This window comes from Capra hircus, chromosome 8 (assembly GCF_001704415.2).
Source record: "Capra hircus breed San Clemente chromosome 8, ASM170441v1, whole genome shotgun sequence".
NCBI classification, from domain to species: Eukaryota; Metazoa; Chordata; class Mammalia; order Artiodactyla; family Bovidae; genus Capra; species Capra hircus.
In genome coordinates, this window is record NC_030815.1 from 106,938,682 (window position 1) to 106,953,752 (window position 15,071).

The window sequence follows — 15,071 nt, forward strand, 5'->3', positions numbered from 1 at the left end:
TGCAGCCTACCAGGCTCCTCTGTCCATGGGATTTTCCAGGCAAGAGTACTGGAGTGGGGTGCCATCGCCTTCTCCGTACTCTGCTCTACTGAGTCCCAAATTCAGGACCTTGCTCAGAATAGATATCCCACAAATATTTACTAGATCATATATTCTGAAGCATACTTAAGACTACTAAGCTTAAAGGCAGAGGAACTACTAAATTCATGCCTTGAATGGATTTATGATTTCTAGAATGTTTATCCCATTTGTTCTTACTCCTAGTAATCACTGTATGTCTGCTTCCCTTGGTGGCTCAGACGGTAAAGCGTCTGCCTCCAATGTGGGAGACCTGGGTTCGATCCCTGGGCCGGGAAGATTCCCTGGAGAAGGAAATGGCAACCCACTCCAGTACTCTTGCCTGGAAAATTCCATGGACAGAGAGGAGCCTTGTAAACGACAGTCCACGGGGTTCCAAAGAGTTGGGCATGACTGAGTGATGTCACTTCAGTGATGGGGGAGGAAGGTGGATGGGAATAGAGCACTCATAAAATAGCCTTGGCTGTTAGAGATAAAGTAAATTTGAATTAAAAAAAAATCAATCCCAGAAACAATGAAAGTTTTTAGGTGGTTTTTAAGGTGCAGAAAACTAAATTAGCTAAAATACCCTAAGGTATATGATTATGTAATTATCCCTCACAGTTCTGGAAGCATTGCCTTCCTCAACCCCTCTTCTTGCAGGGCACTAAAATGCCCTTGAGTAACAGCTTTTCGGATTGTAGAATGTTACAGCTGGCTGTGGATTTAGAGTTAAGCTAACTTGCCCACCCATGCATCAGATGGAAAAAAAAGAAAGAAAAGAAAAGAATAAATAAGTTTCTTGGGGCTTTTTCCAGCAGGTAATACAAAAATATGAGCTGTTCAATATCTACCACCATTTCAATATCGTATTTGATAAAAGGAGCCATTTTTGACAGGAGCTGACCCAAGAAAATAAGCAAAAGGCAAATTTATTTTTCTCCCACAGCCCATTCAAACACAAAACATGGACATATTTTTTCCCCCTACTTCTTGTATGGAATTTAGGGTAGGTACCATAATTTTTTCCTCCATTTTTTAAAGAAAATAAAGTAGTCTTTTGGTAATTTGTAAAAGCAGTCTTGTTTCTATGATTAAAATCTATAGCCCAGGGCAATTATCCAAAAACTGCCAACTCTTAGCTAATTTAGAGATCCTCCCCTGCAGATTGATACAGTTTTTATCCCAGACACTTACAGTGGGCAAGGGGACTGTGGTCAACTAATTCTCTTTTTCCTTTCTCCATCTCTGTTCCCCTTGAGGGCTTTGGTTTTTGACTCCTCTAAGGTGGGCCTCAGGGAAGGCGAGAAGGGAAAAGTGAAACAATAGTATTTGATGCTCGGGACCATTGTAATCTACCTGGCTGATACTGAAGGCTTTTTTTTTTTTTTTCATGAGGCGTTTCAGGACCTCTAATTGGAACCTCCTATAATTGAGTTATTTGAAGACTGGGAGGGTAGGTACACTTACATATTAAAATTTTCTTCAATAAATTCATTATCCAGGTAAAATTTTCTTCAATAAATTCATTCTCCAGGTCTTTTTTTCTGTAGGTCCTTGTAGAAGCTGGAGTTGGCAACACTAGCTGGAAAAATTAGGTGCTCAATCCTATAATATTCCCTTTAAATGGCTTACTATCAGTCTTTGAAATGTGGAGATTCTGAGCATCTATCAGAATTTTTCTGATCCCTGGCATCTCAAACAGGACTGAGATAAAGAACATAAAATTTTAACAACTCCTACCAAGAGCGATTGTGTTGTGAGCATTTTGAAAATCTATTTTGTCAATCACAAGGCTTGTGAATGGGTTTTAAGGAGGATGTTTAGGTCATTGCTTTACTTTCCAACTAAATAGTTATAAACTCAGTGCTTTTTAACTTATTAGAGTGCAAGCATCTCTCTTGAGAAAGTGATGAAAACTGTACTGATCTATATGTACGCTGGGGAAGCAAACACAAATGCTGATTTTTCAGAATATTTGGGGAGTGGGGTATATGATACAAAGAGTCTTTGAGGTCCACCCATAGACCCTATGCACAGACTTTGGATAAAAAACAAAAAATACACATATCTCTGACTTAACTGTTTCTGTTTTCTCTCAGCCTCCTCTCTCCCTTCCATACCTTTCCCTCTTAGCTTCCTTCTCTATTTGCTTTCTTCCATACTTCCTCCCTTTCTTAATAATCAAATCTAAGATCCACTAGTTGGGGGTTATGTAAGGAAGACATACATGAGATAGCAGTGGTGGCTGAGCAGAGGACAAGAGCCTGAGTTAGGAAGCTGGCCCAGTGGGCTTGGCATTGATCCCACAGATACATTTGTTAAGCATAATGGGAGCCAAGTTTTTCAGCAATGGAAAAGGGGGCTACAAATACAAAAAGAGGGAAAACTGTAATACATCCCGTGCTATTGGACTGGGATTAGTGGAGTCAATATAAATTCGTTATATTAGTTGTCTAGTGCTGCTATAACAAATTATCACAGTCTTAGAGGCTTAAAACAGTGCAGATGTATAACCTTATAGTTTTGTAAGTCAGAAGTTCAACATGGGTGTCAGTGGGTGAAATTAAGGCGTCAAAAGGACTAGATTCCTTTCTGGAGACTTTAATGGAGAGCTTATCCCCTGTCTTTTCCAATTGCTAGAGACCACCCACATGCCTTGGCTCATGGCCCCTTTCCTCTCTTCAAAGCCAGTATCTGTGGGTCAAGTCTTTACTCTGCATGACTGACTTCTATACTCACATCTCCTAGGTCTCCCTTCTTTGGCATCCCTATTTCATTTTTAAGGACACTTGTTAATTCATTGGGTTCACCCAGACAATCCAGGATAATTTCACAGTCTTACAGTCGGCAATTAGCCATCTTAATTCCATCTGTAACTATAATTCCCTTTTTCCATGCAACCCTAACAGTCATAATTTCTAGGGACGAGGATGTCTTTGGTGGTGGTGGTGTGTGTTTTCTCTTTACCATATTCATGGTGTTCAATATACAGAGAAACAGACACGGATAGAGGTACATGTGGATGTAACTGCATCCATATACTCCCTTGCTTCTGTTCATTGAGAGGGTTTGGGCAGAGCAACACCTAATGCCTCCCAGGGTTGTATTCCCTGGAAAGTACACTTAGAATATTTAGTAGGGAGTGCTTTGGAAATCATACTTGTGGAAGGAAGAGAAGAGAAGCAGGACTGGGCAAAGGGAGAAATTAAGCTAGTATGCAGACCCCCTGGTGGTCTCAGCTGACCCCACAGGGACTGGGATAGCAATTCAGAATATTCCTAATTTGGTGCAAGAAGCCTAAGCCTTTAATAACAAGTCATTCTTTGCGGGGATACTTTTAATAGCAAACATGACCTTGGGCAAGATAGCTTACTTCAATTGAGGTGATGGCTAAAAGGGTTTGACAGACAAGGGCTATTTAGGGACAGCACTCCCAGAGAAGCTGGGATCAGTGCAGTACATCACATCAGCCAGCACAGTGAGCCCATCTTGTATTTATATCTTAGTTTCAAAATACCACCTTCCACTAAGACAAACATGGGATCTTTGAAAAAATGGCTGATGCCAAAGCTCTGGCGAAGAAGTATAAAATGAGCCTAGAACATCTCATTGTGCCAACACTGAAGTAGAGCTCAGAGAACCATGGAAACATGCTAGAAAATAAAAAAGGAGACTCCATGTTCAATGAGATCCTTCCTACTGGAAAAATCCAAGACTATTTAAATAAATAAAAATGATAACAGGTTACAATACTTTACATGAAATAGAAATCCGTGAGCTCATACTGGTATAACTTGAAGGAATAACCACATGGGAAGAAGAGAAAGCGTCTCATTACAATAAAATGTCAAGCAACACATTTCAATCAAATGATGGAGTTTTAAAAAACACTATTTTAGCTATCAGAGTAATAGTTAAATAAGGCAAATACAAAATATATCAATGCTAAAACTAGCAGATGAAAGTTTGAAGGTGAATGGGATATTTATATATATATTAAAATATCTCCCCATAAAACACTTCTTCATCTCAAAGAGAAAAAGAATAGCTCTGCAAAAGAGAAATTTGGTGAAAATCATATCGATCAGGTGATTAACATCAGCAGTAATGGTTCAAGCTGAAATTGTGTGCCAGTCAATAGAAGGCAGTAAAAAACACATCACTCTGTCATAGTTCAGTACCCCACCCCACAGAAGGCTTAACTCGTGTAATTATGAGAAAAGACCAGACAAATCCAATTTGAAGGACATTATATAAAACAATTGGCTTTAATCTTTAAAAGTATCAAGATTGTGAAAGCCACAGAAAGAGTGATAACTGTTCCAGATTGAGGGAGACTAAAAGAATGTGTGGACTAAATGATCTTAGATTGAATCCTTTTGCTAAAAAGAGTATCATTGGGACAATTGATAGACATTGAGTGCGTTCACTGGATTAGGTAGCAGGAAGTAGATAATATCAGTACTAATCACCTAATTCGTCTGGCCTGGCCAAACCATGACTATGCAAGATAAAATCATGGTTGTAGGAAAACATGCTGAAGTATTTAGGAAACAACATGCCTACAACTTATTCTCAAATGATTCAGTGGGGAAAGAAAAGCTCTTTGTTCCACATTTTTGGAAAGTATTTCAGAATAAAAAGTAAAAAAGAAAACTTTGTCTTAAATTATTTATTTCTAGATAGACAAAACTCAGTTTTTTTCTGATACCCTTTTGAAGAGGTCATTACAAATGTTAACATTTCTGAATAAGGAATGAGGAAACCAAATGGAAAATGCCAGTAAATGTATCCAAAGTCAAAGAGTAGTACCTGTCAGACCTGGAATTATAGCCCTAGTTACTAATACTTTGAGAATGACTTCTCTTCTGACACAATCATGTTAAAAATAGTAAGTAAAAAGAAAAGGAAAAGAAGAAAAAGGGAGAATAAACTATTCTGTTACTTGTTTAACCTGATATCAAAAACGACTCACTTGTTTTGTGGTGGCTTTTCACGTATATTCAAGTACAATGATAAAGAGAAGTACACTGCTAAAATGCGAAAGTATTTAGTAACTGTGTTTGATTCATGGGTCACCCTCATCCCCCAATGCTATAGATGGAAGGGTAATTACAGCCCATTACCAAATTACTTGCAGTTATCCCTTGATCTTGTAGTTAATACAGTGAACCTTCATTTGCATAAATGCTATTAGCATATTTCACACCACATTCTAATCTTTTCTAGGAGTGACTGTTGCCTAGTTAAAGTATATCAACTTGGACTATTTTTTTCCTTCCTTCCAGCTATTCCTGGGCAAAGTTTAGCTTTCAGACCTGGTAGCAGATTCAGGATGAGGAAAGCGCTATAGCAACTTTATACTCTTATGGGAATATGAACTGCTAAACTATGAGTTTTTTGAGGCTAGAAAGTTACTTCTGTTTATCTCTATATTCACAGAACCCAGCATAGCACTTGGCAGAATTTGGTACATGAGCCATCTTCACCTGAGAATCTCACTGATGTCTCAAATTATATATGTCTAATATTAACACATTTCTTTCATGACTCCAAAACCTTCTCTTCTTTGTAATGGCACCACCATCCACTCACATATTCAAGCCCAAATTCTGGAAATCATCCTCAAAGTATCTTTCTCTTCCTCTCTCTTACCAACGACCTATGGTCATATTGTATCAATCCAGACTTCTGGATGCCTCTCAAATCCATCTATGTCCCCATACTCCAGCTTAGTCTGTGCTACCATCATTTTACACACGAACAACTTTAATAACATTACGACCAGTTCCCCTACCTACGTTTCCTTCAATCCCTTCTTCATAAAGCAGTTATCCTTTTATAACACATATCTGCTTCAGTTGATCCATAGCTTAAATTCCCCTCAATTTCTTTTCAATATCCTTCAGAAAAAAAAAAAAAAATGAACTTTTAACTGAGCCCTATGTAATACGGTCCCAGTCTATTCCTCCAACTTGTACTTCTCACTTCTTTGTTCTAATCATGTTGGCCACACTTTGTTACTATGTGGAGGTCCTCTTGTACAGGGTTTGTGTTTCCTGAGATGTTCTTATATCCATGCTTCCTATATGCTAATTCACTAACTTGAGTCCATTCATCCAACAAACCTCAGATTATCTATTACTTATCTTTTCCCAGCTACCTTAGGTCAGTCCTTTTACTTATTTATTTTTCTTATTGCAAGTTTTATTCACAAAAAAAAGGCTGTGACCATTCTTGTTGGATTTTCCAATGGCTTCCACGTTGCCAAATGCAAAAGTAAGTTCTCAGTCTTTGTCTTGCTCTGTTACCAGGATGCAGTTGGTTACCCTCTCTTCATGTTATATTTTCTCCCTTAACAGGGTATAAGATTCTGAAGCACAGCTTCCTCTTTAGTTTCCACCTGTCTCACTGGCCATTTTTTTCAGTATCCTTTTTGTTCTAATCAATAAATGTTGGAGTTCCTTCGGACTCGGTGCTGAGATTTTTGTCTTCGTTTTTTTCTGTATGTTTATATCTTTTTTCCACATGTTTATATCTAAATTCAATATTCCCCATGAACTCTGTCTCACATATTCACATGCCTCATTAATCTACACGTAGGAATCTGATGTGCTTAGTCACTCAGCTATGTTCGACTCTGTGACCCTTTGGACTCTAACCCAACAGGCTCCTTTGTCCATGGGATTTTTCAGATAAGAATACTGGAGTGGGTTGCTATTTCCTCCTCCATGGGAACCTCCTGAGGGATCAAACCCATGTCTGCTGCATCTCCTGCACTGCAGGATTCTTAACTGCTGGGACATTGGGGAACCCCTCAGGTATCCGACGGACATGTCAGAATGAGCATGGCCAAATCCAACTCTTGACTGTCATTCCCAACTGTGTTCCTCCATATTTGTATTCAACAATTTCATCTAATTATTCATCCTTCCAATTGGCTAAGCCCTAAATCTTAAAGTCATATTTGACTTTTTTTTCCTTCTTCATATATCTACCCCATACCTGATTCATCACCAAATTTTCTCAGTTCTACCTTCAAATAATCTAGAATCCAACTATTTCTCCCAATTTGAACAGCATTCAAAAGCCTCCTAATTGATCTCTATGATTTGACTTTGACAAGGAAAGGCCGACAATTTGGACACTAATAAAGCTAAGAACTTTTCTTTTTCTTTTTTTTTTTTTTTTCAGTCAAAAGACATTTTAAAGCAAATGAAAAGACTAGAAAAACTGAGAGAAGATGCCTATAATACACAAAGCTATAAGAGGATTCAAACCAAGAATATGAAAACAACTTCCACAAATTATTATGAAGAAGATAAGCCCAACAGAGAAAAAAGGCAAGAAACACAACCAGGAATTTTTCAGAAGAGAAAATAAATATGGCCAATAAATACATGAAGAGGTTCAAGGTCATTTACAGGTTGAGTCTGGTCAGAGCTCTTTTATTGACACAGTAATTAAAAATATTCCAATGTTTGTTGCTTGTATTTCTGAGTCTTTAAGTAATAATGATGAGCACAGCCCCGCCACCCCCCAGCCCAGCATCGTCACCAGCCTAAGATGGACCTGTAGAATAAGCAAGACTTAGTATAATCAATCTCTTTTTATTTAAATCCCCAAGAATTTGTGGTTGCTGTTAATGCAGAACAAGTCAGGATATGGCTGACAATAGTAGAAAGAAATATAATCAAAAGGAAGCAGAATTGATAGACAGTGGTGAATTCTAAGGGCAGACACAGTGTCTGACACAATGTTAGGCAGACTAGGTACTAAAAGTATATATCTGTGGTTATGGAATACCTCTATAAATTTGATCAGAGACTCAAAGGAAATAAAGAAGATCATGGAGATGCCAATAAGTAGAGTATTCCAGGAAAAGGAAGGGTACGTGAAAAAAAACCCTGAAGACAGAACGAGCTCAGCCTACTTGAGGAAGAGCAAGGATGAAACAGAATGAGTGATGGTCGGAAGAGCCCGAGTTAAGGTCAAATATTTAGTCTGTGAAGGAGTCATAACGCCTACTGGGGCCATGTTAAGGATTTTGAATTCTGTTGCTAATGAGTTGAGAATACATTAAAGAATTTTAGCCTATCATGATCTGAGTTTTTTTTTTTTTTGAAGTATTACTAAAGCTCTTGTGTTGAATTTAGACCCTGGTAGGTACAATCATGGAGACCTGTTTGGAGGCCACTGAGAAGTGATGATCTGATTGGGCAAGTGTATCTATACACACTTCATTCCCAATATTTTCTTTTTGTTAAGATGAGACCATCTTATCTAACACTTTGTATTGGTAATGAGCCCAAGTCATTGCCAAGAAGGAAGAAAAAAAGAATATGTGTGATGGAGATAGGAAAGAAAAAAAATAATATATAAGAAGTCTTGACCATTTATGGGATTATTCCAAGATGATTTTTTTCCTTACTTGATTTCCAGATTGCATGGGACTTTTAAAGATCTTTCCCAAGATACAAGGGCTTCCCTGGTGGCTCAGACTACTAAGAATCCACCTGCAATACAGGATTTCGATTCCTGGGTCAGGAAGATCCTTTGGAGAAGGAAATGGCTACCCATTCCAATATTCTTGCCTGGATAATTCCATGGACAGAGGAGACTGGCAGGTTACAGTTCATGGGGTTGCAAAGAGTTGGACACAATTAAGCAACTAACATTTTTACTTCACTTTTCCATGATATGAATTTTTCTTGCTCACATGATTCTCTTCCTGATTCAAATATATTACCCTGGTTTTCCCATCCTTTTTAGTGCAACCTGATAAATTAACTCATGCTCATATGTTAGTAACTATAGTTGCCAAACCTCAAAGTGAATAATGGACAGGCTTTGGACTAGGAGTCGGAAGACCTGAGTTTATGTTCTAACTTAAGACCAACGGTGGTACCATGGTATTCAAATCATCAGATCTCTGTGAGCCTTAGTTTTCTAATTGCTAAAATGGGAATACTATTCTTAGCTATTTCTGTAAACACCAAGTGAAATAACAACTGATGTTCAATGGCTTTACACTTCAAAGTAAGTCTTTCAGAAGTTCTAAACCCCAGTTACAAATAAAAAACATACTGGAAGCCTTGAAAATACACAATTCTGGGCTTCACCCCAGATATTCTCTACAGCTGGTATGTAGGAATCTGTATTTTTATAGAAAATCTCCCAGGTAAGTGAGCTGTGTCTGGCCTGTAAAATTTGTTGTTTTTAAAAAAGAGTTTTTAAAAGTGTACTATAAAGCCTTGAGAAATGAGGGCATTTGAGGGTAACAGCATGAAAGTTTGTTTCTTACCCAGCTGGTATCCTTATAAGAGATGCTTGAGTTTGGGACAGCTTGTTCCATATTTCAGAAGAGGTGACACTCCAAGGCCTACTGTCATTTCATGGAGTAATTCCGGAGGTCTTGGAGGCTGATCTTGAGACCAAGACTGAAAGCCTCAGCTTGTCTTGAGTGTAGGGCAGAGCCTCAGAATTGATGTTGTCTTTTATAGTGTTCTCAGCTTTGAGACAAGCTGTAAGACTTTTAATGGACTTAAAAGCTTGGCTCTGATAAAGTACCACTTAACACAAATTAACAGGACAGATGAATGATCTCAGAGTAACAGCCTCATCTCTTGGCTTTTGATAGACTCAGAAGCTGAGAAACATGAACAAAGAACATCAAGGGGGAGAGGTCAGCTGAGATAAGACTCTAATCCAGCTATTCCTCTTTTAGCTTGTCTCTCTGATAAGAGTTCACAGTCATTCACTCAACAAACACTCACTGTGCCTCTAATCTAATCAAGTTCAGTTTAGTTCAGTCGCTCAGTCATGTCTGCCTCTTTGTGACCCCATGGACTGCAGCACACTGGGCTTCCCTGTCCATCACCAGCTCCTGAAGCCTGCTCAAATTCATGAGCATGGAGTGGGTGATGCCAACCAACCATCTCATTCTCTGTCATCCCCTTCTCCTCCTGCTCTCAATCTTTCCTAGCATCAGGGTCTTTTCAAATGAGTCAGCTCTTCGCATCAGGTAGCCAAAGTACTGGAGCTTCAGCTTCAGCATCAGCGCTTCCAATGAATAATCAGGACTGATTTCCTTTAGGACTGACAAGTTTGATATCCTTGAAGCTCAAGGAACTCTCAAGATCTTCTCCAACACCACAGTTCAAAAGCATCACTTCTTTGGGACTCAGCTTTCTTTATGGTCCAGCTCTCACATCCATACATGACTACTGGAAGAACCATAGCTTTGACTAGATGGGCCTTTGTCAGCAAAGTAATGTGTCTGCTTTTTGATATGCTATCTAGGTTGGTCATTGTTTTTCTTCCAAGAAACAAGGGTCTTTGAATTTCATGGCTGCACTCACCATCTGAAGTGATTTTGGAGGCCCCCAAATAAAGTCTGCACTGTTTTTATTGTTTCCCCATCTATCTGCCATGAAGTGATGGGACTGGATGCCATGATCTTAGTTTTTTGAATGTTGAGTTTTAAGCCAGCCTTCTCACTCTCATCAAGAGGCTCTTTAGTTCCTCTTTGCTTTCTGCCAAAAGGGCGGTGTTATCTGAGGTTATTGATATTTGTCCCAGCAGTCTTGATTCCAGCTTGTGCTTCATTCAGCTGGCATTTTGCAAATCTAATCAAGGACTTCTTTTATTCAGGAGGGCTTATTCTTTGTCTTCAAATTACTTATAAGTTAGTCAGGGAGGGGAGGCTTGTGCATATAAGCTTTTAACTAACCTTAAGAGGTGATTCTTTGGGATTCCCTTGTTCTCAGACTGTAAAACATCTGCCTGCAATGTGGGAGATCCAGGTTTGATCCCTGGGTTGTGAAGATTCCCTGGAGAAGGAGATGGCAACGCTGAGAATCCCACAGACAGAGGAACCTGGTAGGCTACAGTCCATGGGGTCACAAAGAGTTGGACATAACTGAGCAACTTCACTTCTTCTTCTACGAAGTGATAAGTAGGGGCTTCCCTAGTGGTCCAATGGTCAAGAGTCCATGCTGTCCATGCTTCCTTTGCAGGAGATGTGGGTTCAATCCCTATAAGGGAATTAAGATCCCACATGCCATGAAGCAAGGCCACCTCACCCCAAAAAAAGGATTGGTAAGTATTTTGAAACATCTCTGTTAAGGAGAAGGTCACACCAGTTTGGATGGATGAAAATCAGGGAAGTTTAGCCAGAAAGTAGGAATTTGAGCTCTTTGAAGTAAGTTTCATAATACTCCCAAATCTTAGAATGCAGAGTTACAGAAATATGTTCCCCAAGGCAGACAGAAAAGAAAAATTATTGTAGGTTCTCTCGGTTAAGAGGTGATGGTGCTGGTGTTGGGGGTTCAGTCCAGTTCAGTTCAGTCACTCAGTCATGTCTGACTCTTTGCGACTCTATGAATCACAGCACGCCAGGCCTCTCTGTCCATCACCAACTCCTAGAGTTCACTCAGACTCATGCATCGAGTTGGTAATGCCGTCTAGCCATCTCATCCTCTGTCGTCCCCTTCTCCTCCTGCCCCCAATCCCTCTCAGCATCAGAGTCTTTTCCAGTGAATCAACTCTTCGCATGAGGTAGCCAAAGTACTGGAGTTTCAGCTTTAGCATCATTCCTTCCAAAGAACACCCAGGACTGATCTCCTTTAGAATGGACTGGTTGGATCTCCTGGCAGCCCAAGGGACTCTCAAGAGTCTTCTCCAACACCACAGTTAAAAAGCATCAATTCTTCGGTGTTGGGGGTGGAGTAATTTAAAGAAGATTCAGGACGTTTTATGGAAGAAAGTAACGGAATTTAGTCTGGACTCAGGATTAGGAGAAAGATAAAAGCAAAAGAAATTTACTTATTTTTGGCAGAGCGGAGAAGAGGAGGAAAATTAGAGATGGCGAAGATATGTTGATATCACTAATTTCTCATAGGATAGAGCTTATGTTTGGGGGGAAAAAAGTCTTTTATTTTATTTGGAAATAAATGTGAATAAGCATTTTTACTACGCCTTTGCTTATCTTCCTGATACACAAGTCTTTGTTTGGAAAACCAGGAAATACATGATTTTAACAAATCTGTCCCTTGGGAGAAAATCTTCTGCTATTTTCCTCACTATCATGGAACTGGTAGACTACACAGGAACAATTTTCTCTCTTTAACAGTCTTAAAATAACTTTCTCTAAAGGGCCCATGATAGGCATCTGAGTCCATCAGAAGAGTTGGCACCAGCAGTGGTAGCCTGGTCACTGAAGTGGGAGGAGTGTTTCTGCAGCACAGTGATGAGGCTGGGGAGGGTGGAGACCATGTTTGATTGTGGTGCTGGTGTTAAGGAGGTTGATTATCTTCAGAGCTGCACGGGCAGAAAGGGAAACCGAAAATGATAACTGAAGTTAGGTAGAATGAGGGAGGCCACTGGGTGATCTAAGAGTTGGCCCACTTTGGATGGACCTTATAGAGGTTACCTAGTCCAACCCCAGAGGTTATGAGACCTTTCCGTACCGGACGCTAAATGACAAACTTGAAGTCACAGAGACAGTTAACTACATCTCCTAAAGCAGGATCCAGGGCTATAGTCTGTCAGTTGAGCATCTTTCTGTACTGGGTTCTACAGAAGAATAAGTTGGAGAGAAATAGAGCCCTTTTCTGGAGACTTACACTGATGGGGCTAGCTACATGGGCATGTTACCTCTGCAGGTGTCCAGCATCCCACATTGAGAAGGTCCCCAAACTTAGTTTAACGCTCCATTGCTGCTGCCTCGAATTTCTTAATAATTTTGAAACAAGGCATCTCACATTTTAATTATATTTTGTATCCTACAAATTATGTTGCTCGACCTGTTTGAACTACCAATTTGACTTGATGGAACACAGAATGTTGAGCTCAAATAAGTCAGCCCCAGTACACAGCCAGCCATGGATGTGTGTACTTGCCCCTGCAGGTTAGGCAAGTGGAGAGGCAGCGAGGCTGAGTTTCAATTATAACTTAGAAAAGACTTGTCTACATCTTCTTTTTCCATTCATCATTGATGAATATGATGCAGCCATTAAAAAATTAAATACTGCCATCTGCAGCAACATGGGTGGACCTAGAAGTTATCACTAAGTGAAGTGAGTCGGACAGAAAAAGACAGAAATTACATGATGTCACTTACATGCGGAATCTTAAAAAAATACAAACAAATTTATTCATAAAGAGAAAACAGACTCAAAGATACAGAAAGCAAACTTATGGTATTCAAAGGAGAGAGGAAGGGGAGAAAGATAAATTAGGAGTGTGGGATTAACAGATATATACTACTATATATAAAATAGATAAGCAACTAAATGTTAGAGAAATGCAAATCAAAACTACAATGAGATTTCACATCGGTCAAAATGACCATCATCACAAAGTCTGCAAACAATAAATGCTGGAGAGGGTGTAGAAATAAGAGAACCCTTCTATACTGTTGGTGTGAATGTAAATTGGTACAGTCACTATGGAAAACAATATTAAGTTTCCTTTAAAAATAGAGCTAAGTGATTTTGAACAAAGCAATTTTTCTTCTCCGCCTGAGTTTGTTTTTATTTGTTTGTTTTTGTTGGTTTATAAAAGAAAAAAACTAAGAAAAAACTCTGGTTGTAATGAGAATAAAAAGGCAATAATACTGTAAGCTACAGCATTTGACATAATATTGTAATTGAAGGAAGCTGATTGCTAACATCTCTGTGGCATTATGAAGCTTGGCAGATAATATACACATTAAGGGTAGAGGCTTTGGTGTCAAAGAAACACAAGTTTAAATCCAGTCTCTGTCATCTAATAGCTGTGATCTTGGGCTAATGACCCCAGGAGTCAGTTTCTTTATGTTGATTACTCTATAAAATGGGAACACAACATACTACCCACCAAGGTTATTTTAGGAATTTAAAATGAGATAGTTTATGTAAAGTGCTTGGCATGGTCCTAACTCATAATAAGAACCTATTAAATTTTAGTCATATTACTACAAATAAATCAAAGTTTTTGATACTTGATCATCTCCTAAGTATTGGAATTCAGAACCCTTTCATACAGAAGTCTTATTCCCGGGCTCTGAAGTATTTATCAGACTTTCTAGAAAATCTGGTAACTACTTAGAGTGGAAGGTGGAGAGAGGAAGGAAACATTTGCTTCCACCAAGTGGGAGCTATACTCTTTTTGGATCCAGGATTTTGCCCAGCAAGATCTGCTCTGCATATTCACAGCATCCAACAGCTTGTTCTGTCATGCCCAAAAGATGAATGATTGCACAAGCCCCCGACATTCCACTCACAAGCTGTCCATTCCTACACCAAAACCTGATTGGGACTGTGGCAGGAGGTATGGGGGCATGTTTAGGATTGGGGGGAGGCTGGGATGGAAACAGATGGTGGTTTGGCAGAGTGATTAAAACACTAGATATCTGTTTTAATGAGTTGGCCACCCAGCAGATAAAATACTGCAACAGTGAGTCCCAATCTTCTCAGACCGTAATTACAGACTTATTTACAGAGTGCTTGTTGCTGGTCAAGCCATGCATTTTCTACTGTCCCCTTGAATGTAACAGGGTGTAGAATTACGATGGAGAGAGAAGACATTTAGATAAGCAACAAGAAATAGATCGATTGATTCCTTCCAAAGTTTGTACCAATCTGGAAGGTCCACAGAGCAGTCAAATTTTCTGTGTGACCTTTGTTGAGTCACTTAGCTTCTCTGGGCTTCTCTTCCTGTGTTAGCAAAACACATCTCCTAGCTGCTGCTGTTGCTGCTGCTAAGTCGCTTCAGTTGTGTCCGACTCTGTGCTACCCCATAGACAGCAGCCCACCAGGTTCCCCTGTCCCTGGGATTCTCCAGGCAAGAACACTGGAGTTGGTTGCCATTTCCTTCTCCAATGCATGAAAGTGAAAAGTCAAAGTGAAGTCACTCAGTCGTGTCCAACTCTTCGAGACCCCATGGACTGCAGCCTACCAGGCTCCTCCATCCATGGGATTTTCCAGGCAAGAGTACTGGAGTGGGTTGCCACATCTCCTAGCTACCTC